The 16,153-nt window shown below is 38.0% G+C and overlaps 2 non-coding genes across 2 annotated transcripts; both read left to right on the top strand.

Annotated features, from left to right (window-relative positions):
- Positions 1-1,562: 1,562 nt before the first annotated feature.
- LOC127012335 (small subunit ribosomal RNA) lies at positions 1,563-3,557 on the top strand. Its single transcript, XR_007765837.1, has one exon. It is a non-coding gene; the product is annotated as a small subunit ribosomal RNA (ribosomal RNA).
- A 1,203-nt stretch (positions 3,558-4,760) lies between these two features.
- LOC127012326 (5.8S ribosomal RNA) lies at positions 4,761-4,939 on the top strand. Its single transcript, XR_007765827.1, has one exon. It is a non-coding gene; the product is annotated as a 5.8S ribosomal RNA (ribosomal RNA).
- The last annotated feature ends 11,214 nt before the right edge of the window (positions 4,940-16,153 follow it).

Here is a 16,153-nt window from a genome sequence, read left to right as displayed (position 1 = left end):
GGCGGCACTAGTACTATAAATTGTGGCAAAATAAATCTTATGCAAATGCATAGGATTTTGTCAATACCATACATAAACCGTATGGATATTGAGAAGTTAATAGATTACATCTATAATATGAGAAGTATTTTAGTATTCTTATTAAATAAGAGAATACTATAAGGGTGAGTGGCAAAGAGAATTGAATATACCCGAATGGGAGACAGCGTGTCCAAAAACTACTATAGGTGGTGTGGCAAATATGAGGAAGGCAATATATCCATATAATGAAAATAAAAGTGCGTTTTCTTATTATATAAGAGAACACTATATGGGTGAGTGGCAAAGTAAATTGAATATACCCGAATGGGAGACAGCGTGTCCAAAAACTACTATAGGTGGTGTGGCAAATATGAGGAAGGCAATATATCCATATAATGAAAATAAAAGTGCGTTTTCTTATTATATAAGAGAACACTATATGGGTGAGTGGCAAAGTAAATTGAATATACCCGAATGGGAGACAGCGTGTCCAAAAACTACTATAGGTGGTGTGGCAAATATGAGGAAGGCAATATATCCATATAATGAATATAAAAGTGCGTTGTCTTATTATATAAGAGAACACTATATGGGTGAGTGGCAAAGTAAATTGAATATACCCGAATGGGAGACAGCGTGTCCAAAAACTACTATAGGATGGTCAATGGGCCGGCCGTCTGCTATTGACATATGTCAGTAGAGAAGATATTATCCGTCAAATTTGTTTCTTTATTCATTTATTTGAATACGAGACTTGGCTCCGCGGTTAATATTTTAAGCCCAAAGATAATAACGTTGAAACAAAGGCCAAGTTTCTATTGTACATAGAATAACAAATTGTTTCCGAATTTTATCGTTAATTTTAGGAGGTAGGCTAACATGATTTATATTATATGTGTATTATTAAATAATAATAGTACATAAAAGTCTACCAAAGAAATATAAAAATGTAATTATGAATACATTTTCAATATTAATATCAACTTATATTGTTGATAATAAAAAATAGCTATTAAGAGAGTTATTTAAGAAATTATATAATATATAATAAAGAGTATATATATAAATAATATATAAGTATATATTATTTAAGAAATAAATATAGTAGTAATAATTATATATATACACTCGGTTCTATTTTATATATTACCAGAGACTTATATGGATATATATAGATAAATTTTAAATTTATCGTCAAAATACAAATGATTAACTCAATATCTTATATTGGTTAAACAAAAATTGTACATGTGTGGATACAATATATTATGTATGTCGAACAAAAATGATATTTTAGAATGAAATGTGCATATATAAAGAAAATATATGAAAAATAAATATTGTGTTTATAAAGAATATGATTCTTTTTGACATCAATAAAAACTTGTTATTATTAGTGGCGAAACAAGTATAAATTGGAAAACAAACGTATACGAATGCTATATAAAAATGGCCGTATTCGATAGAAATAAAATCTATAACAACATATATATTGCTAATTTCTATTCAAAAAATATGAATGAAATATGAATAAAAACATTATTCTGGTTGATCCTGCCAGTAGTTATATGCTTGTCTCAAAGATTAAGCCATGCATGTCTAAGTACACACGAATTAAAAGTGAAACCGCAAAAGGCTCATTATATCAGTTATGGTTCCTTAGATCGTTAACAGTTACTTGGATAACTGTGGTAATTCTAGAGCTAATACATGCAATTAAAACATGAACCTTATGGAACATGTGCTTTTATTAGGCTAAAACCAAGCGATCGCAAGATCGTTATATTGGTTGAACTCTAGATAACATGCAGATCGTATGGTCTTGTACCGACGACAGATCTTTCAAATGTCTGCCCTATCAACTTTTGATGGTAGTATCTAGGACTACCATGGTTGCAACGGGTAACGGGGAATCAGGGTTCGATTCCGGAGAGGGAGCCTGAGAAACGGCTACCACATCTAAGGAAGGCAGCAGGCGCGTAAATTACCCACTCCCAGCTCGGGGAGGTAGTGACGAAAAATAACAATACAGGACTCATATCCGAGGCCCTGTAATTGGAATGAGTACACTTTAAATCCTTTAACAAGGACCAATTGGAGGGCAAGTCTGGTGCCAGCAGCCGCGGTAATTCCAGCTCCAATAGCGTATATTAAAGTTGTTGCGGTTAAAACGTTCGTAGTTGAACTTGTGCTTCATACGGGTAGTACAACTTACAATTGTGGTTAGTACTATACCTTTATGTATGTAAGCGTATTACCGGTGGAGTTCTTACATGTGCTTAGATACTTGTATTTTTTCATATGTTCCTCCTATTTAAAAACCTGCATTAGTGCTCTTAAACGAGTGTTATTGTGGGCCGGTACAATTACTTTGAACAAATTAGAGTGCTTAAAGCAGGCTTCAAATGCCTGAATATTCTGTGCATGGGATAATGAAATAAGACCTCTGTTCTGCTTTCATTGGTTTTCAGATCAAGAGGTAATGATTAATAGAAGCAGTTTGGGGGCATTAGTATTACGACGCGAGAGGTGAAATTCTTGGACCGTCGTAAGACTAACTTAAGCGAAAGCATTTGCCAAAGATGTTTTCATTAATCAAGAACGAAAGTTAGAGGTTCGAAGGCGATCAGATACCGCCCTAGTTCTAACCATAAACGATGCCAGCTAGCAATTGGGTGTAGCTACTTTTATGGCTCTCTCAGTCGCTTCCCGGGAAACCAAAGCTTTTGGGCTCCGGGGGAAGTATGGTTGCAAAGCTGAAACTTAAAGGAATTGACGGAAGGGCACCACCAGGAGTGGAGCCTGCGGCTTAATTTGACTCAACACGGGAAAACTTACCAGGTCCGAACATAAGTGTGTAAGACAGATTGATAGCTCTTTCTCGAATCTATGGGTGGTGGTGCATGGCCGTTCTTAGTTCGTGGAGTGATTTGTCTGGTTAATTCCGATAACGAACGAGACTCAAATATATTAAATAGATATCTTCAGGATTATGGTGTTGAAGCTTATATAGCCTTCATTCATGGTGGCAGTAAAATGTTTATTGTGTTTGAATGTGTTTATATAAGTGGAGCCGTACCTGTTGGTTTGTCCCATTATAAGGACACTAGCTTCTTAAATGGACAAATTGCGTCTAGCAATAATGAGATTGAGCAATAACAGGTCTGTGATGCCCTTAGATGTCCTGGGCTGCACGCGCGCTACAATGAAAGTATCAACGTGTATTTCCTAGACCGAGAGGTCCGGGTAAACCGCTGAACCACTTTCATGCTTGGGATTGTGAACTGAAACTGTTCACATGAACTTGGAATTCCCAGTAAGTGTGAGTCATTAACTCGCATTGATTACGTCCCTGCCCTTTGTACACACCGCCCGTCGCTACTACCGATTGAATTATTTAGTGAGGTCTCCGGACGTGATCACTGTGACGCCTTGCGTGTTACGGTTGTTTCGCAAAAGTTGACCGAACTTGATTATTTAGAGGAAGTAAAAGTCGTAACAAGGTTTCCGTAGGTGAACCTGCGGAAGGATCATTAATGTTTTAATATCCTTACCGTTAATAAAATATTTGTTTATATTATAATAAATACATTATAGTATTACAAATAAAATATGAATTGCCAAAATGTATATGAGATCTATTATAGATCAAATGAAATTTCGAACAAGCAAATCGAAATAATGCAAATATTAAAATTATATATTGTATTTAATACATATGAGAGAAATTAATAAGCAGCCAAAGCAAACAAATAAAAATTCGAACAAGCAAATCGAATTATTAAAATAATAATATTAAATTATTATTGTATATCCTTACCGTTAATAAAATATTTGTTTATATTATAATAAATACATTATAATAATACAAATAAAATATGAATTGCCAAAATGTATATGAGATCTAATATAGATCAAATAAAATTTCGAACAAGCAAATCGAAATAATGCAAATATTAAAATTATATATTGTATTTAATACATATGAGAGAAATAATAAGCAGCCAAAGCAAACAAATAAAAATTCGAACAAGCAAATCGAATTATTAAAATAATAATATTAAATTATTATTGTATATCCTTACCGTTAATAAAATATTTGTTTATATTATAATAAATACATTATAGTAATACAAATAAAATATGAATTGCCAAAATGTATATGATCTAATATAGATCAAATGAAATTTCGAACAAGCAAATCGAAATAATGCAAATATTAAAATTATATATTGTATTTAATACATATGAGAGAAATAATAAGCAGCCAAAACAAACAAATAAAAATTCGAACAAGCAAATCGAATTATTAAAATAATAATATTAAATTATTATTGTATATAAACACAATTAAAATACTGTGTGTATATGGACCATAATATACACGCGTTGCGATATGTATTGTTCATCTCAGTTATGCGCATACATTGGATAATGCAACAACCTAAAATGTACAATGTTGTACCTGGTTTTATACAGGTTAATGTTTTATATAAATTTCAATTTATATCGCTAAAAAAGTATTAATATATATATATATATATTTATTTACAATAAATGCAATTTAAAAAGAAATACTTTGATATATATTGGTTATATAAAACTAAGACATTTCGCAGCATTCGTTTTAGGTATAAAAATAAATTTATTGAAGGAATTGATATATGCCAGTAAAATGGTGTATTTTTAATTTCTTTCAATAAAAACATATTTGACAAAATTAAGAAACCAATTTATAAAACTCTAAGCGGTGGATCACTCGGCTCATGGGTCGATGAAGAACGCAGCAAACTGTGCGTCATCGTGTGAACTGCAGGACACATGAACATCGACATTTTGAACGCATATCGCAGTCCATGCTGTTATGTACTTTAATTAATTTTATAGTGCTGCTTGGACTACATATGGTTGAGGGTTGTAAGACTATGCTAATTAAGTTGCTTATACAAATTTTATAATGAAATTTTATAAGCATATGGTATATTATTGGATAATAATAATTTAATTATTTTATTCATAATATTAAAAAATATATGAAAAACATTATCTCACATTAGTAAATAATTTGAATGTGAAAAACGAAGAGAAATATTTTCTTTTTCAATCAAATGATACTGAGAAATGTCTAGCATAAAAATTTATCTAGAATTGTCTCTTATTAATGATTAGAAAATAGAAAACCGTTGACAATATTATTGTTCTTCGTTGATTCGTTAAATCAAACAAATGCCATTTATATACAGATATTATTAATATAACGAATTTAATAAAATGTTTTATCATTATATATAAAGAATTAATTGCATATAAAAGTTATACACAACCTCAACTCATATGGGACTACCCCCTGAATTTAAGCATATTAATTAGGGGAGGAAAAGAAACTAACAAGGATTTTCTTAGTAGCGGCGAGCGAAAAGAAATCAGTTCAGCACTAAGTCACTTTGTCTATATGGCAAATGTGAGATGCAGTGTATGGAGCGTCAATATTCTAGTATGAGAAATTAACGATTTAAGTCCTTCTTAAATGAGGCCATTTACCCATAGAGGGTGCCAGGCCCGTATAACGTTAATGATTACTAGATGATGTTTCCAAAGAGTCGTGTTGCTTGATAGTGCAGCACTAAGTGGGTGGTAAACTCCATCTAAAACTAAATATAACCATGAGACCGATAGTAAACAAGTACCGTGAGGGAAAGTTGAAAAGAACTCTGAATAGAGAGTTAAACAGTACGTGAAACTGCTTAGAGGTTAAGCCCGATGAACCTGAATATCCGTTATGGAAAATTCATCATTAGAATTGTAATATTTAAACAATATTATGATAATAGTGTGCATTTTTTCCATATAAGGACATTGTAATCTATTAGCATACCAAATTTATCATAAAATATAACTTATAGTTTATTCAAATTAATTTGCTTGCATTTTAACACAGAATAAATGTTATTAATTTGATAAAGTGCTGATAGATTTATATGAATACAGTGCGTTAATTTTTCGGAATTATATAATGGCATAATTATCATTGATTTTTGTGTTTATTATATGCACTTGTAGGATTAACAATGCGAAAGATTCAGGATACCTTCGGGACCCGTCTTGAAACACGGACCAAGGAGTCTAACATATGTGCAAGTTATTGGGATATAAACCTAATAGCGTAATTAACTTGACTAATAATGGGATTAGTTTTTTAACTATTTATAGCTAATTAACACAATCCCGGGGCGTTCTATATAGTTATGTATAATGATATTTATATTATTTATGCCTCTAACTGGAACGTACCTTGAGCATATATGCTGTGACCCGAAAGATGGTGAACTATACTTGATCAGGTTGAAGTCAGGGGAAACCCTGATGGAAGACCGAAACAGTTCTGACGTGCAAATCGATTGTCAGAATTGAGTATAGGGGCGAAAGACCAATCGAACCATCTAGTAGCTGGTTCCTTCCGAAGTTTCCCTCAGGATAGCTGGTGCATTTTAATATTATATAAAATAATCTTATCTGGTAAAGCGAATGATTAGAGGCCTTAGGGTCGAAACGATCTTAACCTATTCTCAAACTTTAAATGGGTAAGAACCTTAACTTTCTTGATATGAAGTTCAAGGTTATGATATAATGTGCCCAGTGGGCCACTTTTGGTAAGCAGAACTGGCGCTGTGGGATGAACCAAACGTAATGTTACGGTGCCCAAATTAACAACTCATGCAGATACCATGAAAGGCGTTGGTTGCTTAAAACAGCAGGACGGTGATCATGGAAGTCGAAATCCGCTAAGGAGTGTGTAACAACTCACCTGCCGAAGCAACTAGCCCTTAAAATGGATGGCGCTTAAGTTGTATACCTATACATTACCGCTAAAGTAGATGATTTATATTACTTGTAATATAAATTTTGAAACTTTAGTGAGTAGGAAGGTACAATGGTATGCGTAGAAGTGTTTGGCGTAAGCCTGCATGGAGCTGCCATTGGTACAGATCTTGGTGGTAGTAGCAAATAATCGAATGAGACCTTGGAGGACTGAAGTGGAGAAGGGTTTCGTGTGAACAGTGGTTGATCACGAGTTAGTCGGTCCTAAGTTCAAGGCGAAAGCCGAAAATTTTCAAGTAAAATACAAATGCCAAACAAATATATATATTATATAAAATCTAGCTAAATTAATATACTTGAATAATTTTGAACGAAAGGGAATACGGTTCCAATTCCGTAACCTGTTGAGTATCCGTTTGTTATTAAATATGGGCCTCGTGCTCATCCTGGCAACAGGAACGACCATAAAGAAGCCGTCGAGAGATATCGGAAGAGTTTTCTTTTCTGTTTTATAGCCGTACTACCATGGAAGTCTTTCGCAGAGAGATATGGTAGATGGGCTAGAAGAGCATGACATATACTGTTGTGTCGATATTTTCTCCTCGGACCTTGAAAATTTATGGTGGGGACACGCAAACTTCTCAACAGGCCGTACCAATATCCGCAGCTGGTCTCCAAGGTGAAGAGTCTCTAGTCGATAGAATAATGTAGGTAAGGGAAGTCGGCAAATTAGATCCGTAACTTCGGGATAAGGATTGGCTCTGAAGATTGAGATAGTCGGGCTTGATTGGGAAACAATAACATGGTTTATGTGCTCGTTCTGGGTAAATAGAGTTTCTAGCATTTATGTTAGTTACTTGTTCCCCGGATAGTTTAGTTACGTAGCCAATTGTGGAACTTTCTTGCTAAAATTTTTAAGAATACTAATTGGGTTAAACCAATTAGTTCTTATTAATTATAACGATTATCAATTAACAATCAATTCAGAACTGGCACGGACTTGGGGAATCCGACTGTCTAATTAAAACAAAGCATTGTGATGGCCCTAGCGGGTGTTGACACAATGTGATTTCTGCCCAGTGCTCTGAATGTCAAAGTGAAGAAATTCAAGTAAGCGCGGGTCAACGGCGGGAGTAACTATGACTCTCTTAAGGTAGCCAAATGCCTCGTCATCTAATTAGTGACGCGCATGAATGGATTAACGAGATTCCTACTGTCCCTATCTACTATCTAGCGAAACCACAGCCAAGGGAACGGGCTTGGAATAATTAGCGGGGAAAGAAGACCCTTTTGAGCTTGACTCTAATCTGGCAGTGTAAGGAGACATAAGAGGTGTAGAATAAGTGGGAGATATTAGACCTCGGTTTGGTATCGCCAATGAAATACCACTACTCTTATTGTTTCCTTACTTACTTGATTAAATGGAACGTGTATCATTTCCTAGCCATTATACGGATATATTTATTATATCTTATGGTATTGGGTTTTGATGCAAGCTTCTTGATCAAAGTATCACGAGTTTGTTATATAATCGCAAACAAATTCTTTAATAAAACGGTGCATTTATGTATTTTTGATTTGAAAATTTGGTATAACTCCAATTACTCAGGTATGATCCAATTCAAGGACATTGCCATCCGCAACCGGATGAATACAGCTACAACCTCCAGTCGTACCTAAGGTACTTGGATTCTGTCCTGCTGCTGGCCAGCAGTACTCCAGCAATCTTCGGACTTGACGCGAACGCAGCGTCCCCCATGTGGTTTAGTAAACTCCCTCCTCGACCGGAGGGACTAACTAACTACTCCCGGGGTGAGCTGCTGTCCGAGTGGATGCTGACGAAGGGAGCGGTGGTCTTGAACCAACCTAGTCAAAGCTACACGTTCGATAACATAAGATCGCACAGCGATATCGACGTGACATTCGCCAACTCAGCAGGACATATGCTAGCCACATATGAGTGGAGAGTGGACGAGTGGGAATTGAGTGACCACAACGTAATTTCCGTTGTGGCCAGCACCTCGACCGCGAATGCCGTTGGGAGATTATCTCCGGTACCGTCCTGGAACTTCTCCAATGCACGTTGGCGTCTGTTCGAACAGGAATTGGTGAATAGGGCAGCCGAGATTCCGGAAGACTTCCAAGGATTGCCGCTGGACCAACAAGTGTCTAGACTCCGCAGGATGGTGCACGATGTGTGCGACCTTGCGTTGGGAAGGAGAACGCCCGGACAGCCGAGAACGAGGGTAAGTTGGTGGACCGCTGACCTTTGCGCAAAGCGCCGCCAAGTCAGGAGACTCAGGCGCCGTCTTCAGGATGCCAGACGCCATCAGCATGATGACGTGGCCGAGCTGACTGTAGTGGAGCTGAGGCTTGCCACAGCCGACTACAGGAAGCTTATCGTGAGGACCAAGGAGAACAGCTGGAGACGCATCGTGGGAGAAAACTCGCACGATCCCTGGGGGCGCGTCTACAAGATGTGCCGAGGTCGCAAGAGACGGACGGAGATTGGGTGCCTCCGCGTGAATGGCGAGCTGGTCACCAATTGGAGTGACTGTGCGCGAGTGCTCCTCCGCAACTTTTTCCCAGCTGCGGAGTCTGACGCACCGATTGCCCCCGTGGAGGAAATCCCACCGCCCTTGAATGTCTCGGAAGTTGATGCTTGTGTCGCCAGGTTGAAGAGCAAGCGCTCGCCTGGCATGGACGGTATCAACGGGACGATTTGCAAGGCTGTGTGGCGTGCCATACCTCAGCATCTGACGGTGCTGTATTCAAACTGCGTCCGGTCGGGGTACTTCCCCGCAGAGTGGAAATGTCCACGTGTAGTGGCACTGCTCAAGGGACCCGACAAGGACAAGTGCGAACCGTCGTCATATCGCGGAATTTGCCTGCTGCCGGTTTTTGGCAAGGTGCTCGAGGCCATTATGGTGGATCGTGTGAGGGAAGTTCTTCCGGAAGGCTGTAGATGGCAATTCGGATTTCGCCAAGGACGTTGTGTGGAGGACGCTTGGATGCACGTTAAGAGCAGTGTTCATGCCAGCCCGGCGAAATACGTGCTCGGAATTTTCGTGGACTTCAAGGGAGCCTTTGACAACGTGGAATGGAGTGCTGCATTGCGCCGATTAGCCGAACTGGGATGCCGAGAGATGGGCTTGTGGCAGAGCTTTTTCTCAGGCAGAAGCGCAGTGATCCGAAGCAGTTACGAGGCAGTTAATGTTCCCGTAACTAGAGGCTGTCCGCAGGGATCAATCAGCGGCCCATTTATATGGGACTTGCTGATGGACGTTCTGCTCCGACGCCTTGAGTCGTACTGCGCCTTGAGCGCGTACGCGGATGACCTGCTGCTTCTCGTCGAGGGAGAATCCCGAAGCGTGCTAGAGACAAAAGGAGCGCAGCTAATGTCCATCGTAGAAGCGTGGGGGATGGAAGTCGGCGTTGCCGTCTCCACCAGCAAGACGGTGATAATGCTGCTTAAGGAGAACGCCCGCCCACCTTTGGCACGTAATCCTTCGGGTGTGCTTAGTCGGCCCCCAGCGGTCAAGCTTGCTGGAGCAAGCTTGCCGTATGTAAGCAGCTGCCGGTATCTTGGCATCACGGTCGAAGAAGGCTTGAAATTCTCCAAGCACTTCACCTCGCTCAAGCAGCGAATGACCGGAGTCGTTGGAGCATTGGCGCGTGTGCTTCGAGCAGACTGGGGATTCAGTCCTCGAGCCAAGCGGACCATCTATGCCGGACTCATGGTACCCTGTGTGCTATTTGGTGCCCCGATATGGTATGTCGATACGACGCAGGAAGTAGTGGCCAGGAAGCGACTTCTTTCTTGCCAGAGGCTCATCCTGCTTGGTAGCCTCCCGGTTTGCCGAACAGTGTCTACTGTGGCACTGCAGGTTCTTGCTGGCGCTCCCCCGCTTGATTTGGTCGCCAAGCAAGTGGCAGCCAAATACAAGCTTAAGCGTGGATACCCGTTGGAGGAGTACGATCTGTGTTATGGCGAGGACCTCACAAGTCTTAGCCGAGGGCAGATGAAGGTGCGTACTGAGCAGTGCATACTGCACGCGTGGCAAGACAGATGGGATAGCGTAGAGTCATCCGGCCGGGTGACCTACAAGTTCATCCCGGATGTCGAATTTGCCTATCGCGATCCTAACTTTGGATTCACGATGCGTACCGGATTCTTGCTTACAGGACATGGATCGCTAAACGCATTTCTGTTTGGTGTCAGAGCGTCGGGCACTGCCGCATGCTCATGTGGCGACCCATATGAGGACTGGCAACATGTTCTATGCGACTGCCCGAACTATGAAGATTTGCGAGACCTCGATGGACTTGGTGTGCAGCAAGTTGGCGAAAGATGGATTGGATTCGATGGCATACTAGCGGATCAGGAGAAGACCAGAAGGCTTACAGCGTTTGCCGAGGAGGCGTTCAACCGGAGGAGGGACTCTTAGTCCTCATCCCTGCCGTGTGGTAGCAGCGAAGAATACTGCCACAGTCTGTCATTGCTTGTCGTAGGAGGCGACTAATATGACATGGTTGCCCCATCCGAGCTTGTCGGAGCTGAAGGGGTGAGGCCCACCGAGCCTGTAATTTTCGGTACCACGGGTTGAGCAGTTATCCAAGGCTGCTCATTGAGGTCGGCCCCCTTGTGGGAGTTTCGTGGTGGCTGTGGTTGACACCTATATCGCGGGTAGAGTCCCCGGGCTCGACGTGGATGTTGCGTTTATACAACTCGGGTGCTGCGACCCAAAGAACAGTAGAGATTTTAGATAGATCTCGCCCCAACGCAAGGGGAAGTGCTTGCCCGACAAGCAAGTACTTAAATTGCTACTGGGGTGGTTGCTATGTACATAGCTATAGCTTCTAGTCCGGGGCGTTGGTCTGGCGCTTAACCTAGACCCGCTGCACTATATGCTCCAAAGTGGGCATATGTGAGTGCCGTGGTTGTAATCCCTTTAGTGTGGAACACGCCACGTTAAATAAGTTCGGAGGGATCCGATTCCCACTGTCCCTATCTACTATCTAGCGAAACCACAGCCAAGGGAACGGGCTTGGAATAATTAGCGGGGAAAGAAGACCCTTTTGAGCTTGACTCTAATCTGGCAGTGTAAGGAGACATAAGAGGTGTAGAATAAGTGGGAGATATTAGACCTCGGTTTGGTATCGCCAATGAAATACCACTACTCTTATTGTTTCCTTACTTACTTGATTAAATGGAACGTGTATCATTTCCTAGCCATTATACGGATATATTTATTATATCTTATGGTATTGGGTTTTGATGCAAGCTTCTTGATCAAAGTATCACGAGTTTGTTATATAATCGCAAACAAATTCTTTAATAAAACGGTGCATTTATGTATTTTTGATTTGAAAATTTGGTATAACTCCAATTACTCAGGTATGATCCAATTCAAGGACATTGCCAGGTAGGGAGTTTGACTGGGGCGGTACATCTCTCAAATAATAACGGAGGTGTCCCAAGGCCAGCTCAGTGCGGACAGAAACCACACATAGAGCAAAAGGGCAAATGCTGACTTGATCTCGGTGTTCAGTACACACAGGGACAGCAAAAGCTCGGCCTATCGATCCTTTTGGTTTAAAGAGTTTTTAACAAGAGGTGTCAGAAAAGTTACCATAGGGATAACTGGCTTGTGGCGGCCAAGCGTTCATAGCGACGTCGCTTTTTGATCCTTCGATGTCGGCTCTTCCTATCATTGTGAAGCAAAATTCACCAAGCGTTGGATTGTTCACCCATGCAAGGGAACGTGAGCTGGGTTTAGACCGTCGTGAGACAGGTTAGTTTTACCCTACTAATGACAAAACGTTGTTGCGACAGCATTCCTGCGTAGTACGAGAGGAACCGCAGGTACGGACCAATGGCACAATACTTGTTCGAGCGAACAGTGGTATGACGCTACGTCCGTTGGATTATGCCTGAACGCCTCTAAGGTCGTATCCGTGCTGGACTGCAATGATAAATAAGGGGCAATTTGCATTGTATGGCTTCTAAACCATTTAAAGTTTATAATTTACTTTTTAAACGACAATGGATGTGATGCCAATGTAATTTGTAACATAGTAAATTGGGAGGATCTTTGATCACCTGATGCCGCGCTAGTTACATATAAAAGCATTATTTAATACAATGACAAAGCCTAGAATCAATTGTAAACGACTTTTGTAACAGGCAAGGTGTTGTAAGTGGTTGAGCAGCTGCCATACTGCGATCCACTGAAGCTTATCCTTTGCTTGATGATTCGATAATAAAATTGCATAATTTATTTGTTGTGTTGAACTTCTTATATAAAGTTCAACCAACAATCTATTTGTATGCATTGATTGTTGCTTGGCTTTGTGGCGAATTTTTAATCCTTTATATATTACATTCCTAAGGTCTAGATTTTCAAGTAAGAGACCAATTTGATTAACATATCAATATAAGTACAACTCGACCATCTAATAATAACAATATGAATCGTCATCTTATTAGTGACGCGAAGATTGGCAAACATATAATATAAAAATATTCCTAAGGTCTAGATTTTCAAGTAAGAGACCAATTTGATTAACATATCAATATAAGTACAACTCGACCATCTAATAATAACAATATGAATCGTCATCTTATTAGTGACGCGAAGATTGGCAAACATATAATATAAAAATATTCCTAAGGTCTAGATTTTCAAGTAAGAGACCAATTTGATTAACATATCAATATAAGTACAACTCGACCATCTAATAATAACAATATGAATCGTCATCTTATTAGTGACGCGAAGATTGGCAAACATATAATATAAAAATATTCCTAAGGTCTAGATTTTCAAGTAAGAGACCAATTTGATTAACATATCAATATAAGTACAACTCGACCATCTAATAATAATATGAATCGTCATCTTATTAGTGACGCGAAGATTGGCAAACATATAATATAAAAATATTCCTAAGGTCTAGATTTTCAAGTAAGAGACCAATTTGATTAACATATCAATATAAGTACAACTCGACCATCTAATAATAATATGAATCGTCATCTTATTAGTGACGCGAAGATTGGCAAACATATAATATAAAAATATTCCTAAGGTCTAGATTTTCAAGTAAGAGACCAATTTGATTAACATATCAATATAAGTACAACTCGACCATCTAATAATAACAATATGAATCGTCATCTTTTTAGTGACGCGAAGATTGGCAAACATATAATATAAAAATATTCCTAAGGTCTAGAATCTTAAGCAATAGACCAATTCAACTAAGAGTTGACATATAAAAATATGTTCCTTTTAATGTTAGCAAAATTTTATCGTCACATACTGTTAGTGACGCGAACGTTTTTTTCTCCATGTTTATATGAATGTTTATTCAAAGGTAGAAAGGCAGGATCGTTATTTTATAAGTGAAGCGATAAAAAAATATTATGCAATAGGACATCTATTTATAAATATTTTTAAGTCTTAGAAATTCAAGTAAAGAGATTCAAGAAATTCATTCAACTTAGAGCGCACATATAATTAAAACTATTCCTGAGGTTTAGAAACCAAATTAAATAAAGAGGACATATAAACGTATGTGGTATTTTGATGGTAGTAAAAATGTATCGCGATATTATTAGTGACGCGACCAATTTTTATACTCTTTGCTCCATGTGCAAATATATCTAGTGTTTAGATAGTCAATTAAAAATGACAATTTTAACTAAAAGACTTAAAAAAGTGTTTGTCAAACTTATAATTTTGTCAATACTATATAAAACGCCAATCATATCCTTATAAAAGTAAATACGGTATATGGTTATAAATACAAAACCATATATAAATAAAAAAATGAAATCGTATGTATATGGCTTATAGGTATAATACCTATAAGGCATAATAATGTATAATATTAGCAAATATACATATAAAAGTGCATAAATTGTATAGATATGGCATAAAGAAGGCATTTATGAGAATAGCTAGTAGAATTTGCCCATACACTACTAGCGAAATGAGATATTTATACCTAGTGAGGGCGGCACTAGTACTATAAATTGTGGCAAAATAAATCTTATGCAAATGCATAGGATTTTGTCAATACCGTACAAAAAACTAAGTAAAACGTATGGATATTGAAAAATAAATGGATTATATTCATAAAATACGAATATTTCTTGCATTCTCTTGTTATACGAGAGAATATCATACGGAGCGGGCAGCCCCTAGTATAGTAAGCAGTCGAATGGGAGACAGCGTGTCCAAAAACACCTATAGGGAGGTGGTCGTTGGCGGACCTCTCCTCGTATTGGTCAAACTTATGATTTTGTCAATACTATATAAAACGCCAATCATATCCATATAAAAGTGAATACAGTATATGGATATGAATAAAAAACCATACATAAATAAAAAAAAATATGTATAAAAAATTATACATATATTTATATTAAGCAATCGTATGGATGTGGCTTATAGGTATAATACCTATAAGGCATAATAATGTATAATATAGCAAATATACATATAAAAGTGCATGAATTGTATAGATATGGCATATAAGTGACATATTTATGAGAATAGCTAGTAGAATTTGCCCATACACTACTAGCGAAATGAGATATTTATACCTAGTGAGGGCGGCACTAGTACTATAAATTGTGGCAAAATAAATCTTATGCAAATGCATAGGATTTTGTCAATACCGTACAAAAAACTAAGTAAAACGTATGGATATTGAAAAATAAATGGATTATATTCATAAAATACGAATATTTCTTGCATTCTCTTGTTATATGAGAGAATATCATACGGAGCGGGTAGCCCCTAGTATAGTAAGCAGTCGAATGGGAGACAGCGTGTCCAAAAACACCTATAGGGAGGTGGTCGTTGGCGGACCTCTCCTCGTATTGGTCAAACTTATGATTTTGTCAATACTATATAAAACGCCAATCATATCCATATAAAAGTGAATACAGTATATGGATATGAATAAAAAACCATACATAAATAAAAAAAAATATGTATAAAAAATTATACATATATTTATATTAAGCAATCGTATGGATGTGGCTTATAGGTATAATACCTATAAGGCATAATAATGTATAATATAGCAAATATACATATAAAAGTGCATGAATTGTATAGATATGGCATATAAGTGACATATTTATGAGAATAGCTAGTAGAATTTGCCCATACACTACTAGCGAAATGAGATATTTATACCTAGTGAGGGCGGCACTAGTACTATAAATTGTGGCAAAATAAATCTTATGCAAATGCATAGGATTTTGTCAATACCGTACAAAAAACTAAGTAAAACG

Source organism: Drosophila biarmipes, unplaced genomic scaffold (genome assembly GCF_025231255.1).
Source record: "Drosophila biarmipes strain raj3 unplaced genomic scaffold, RU_DBia_V1.1 ptg000051l, whole genome shotgun sequence".
Lineage (NCBI taxonomy): Eukaryota > Metazoa > Arthropoda > Insecta > Diptera > Drosophilidae > Drosophila > Drosophila biarmipes.
The sequence above is the reverse complement of the archived record's forward strand: the minus strand, read 5'-3'. Positions and strand labels throughout refer to the sequence as shown.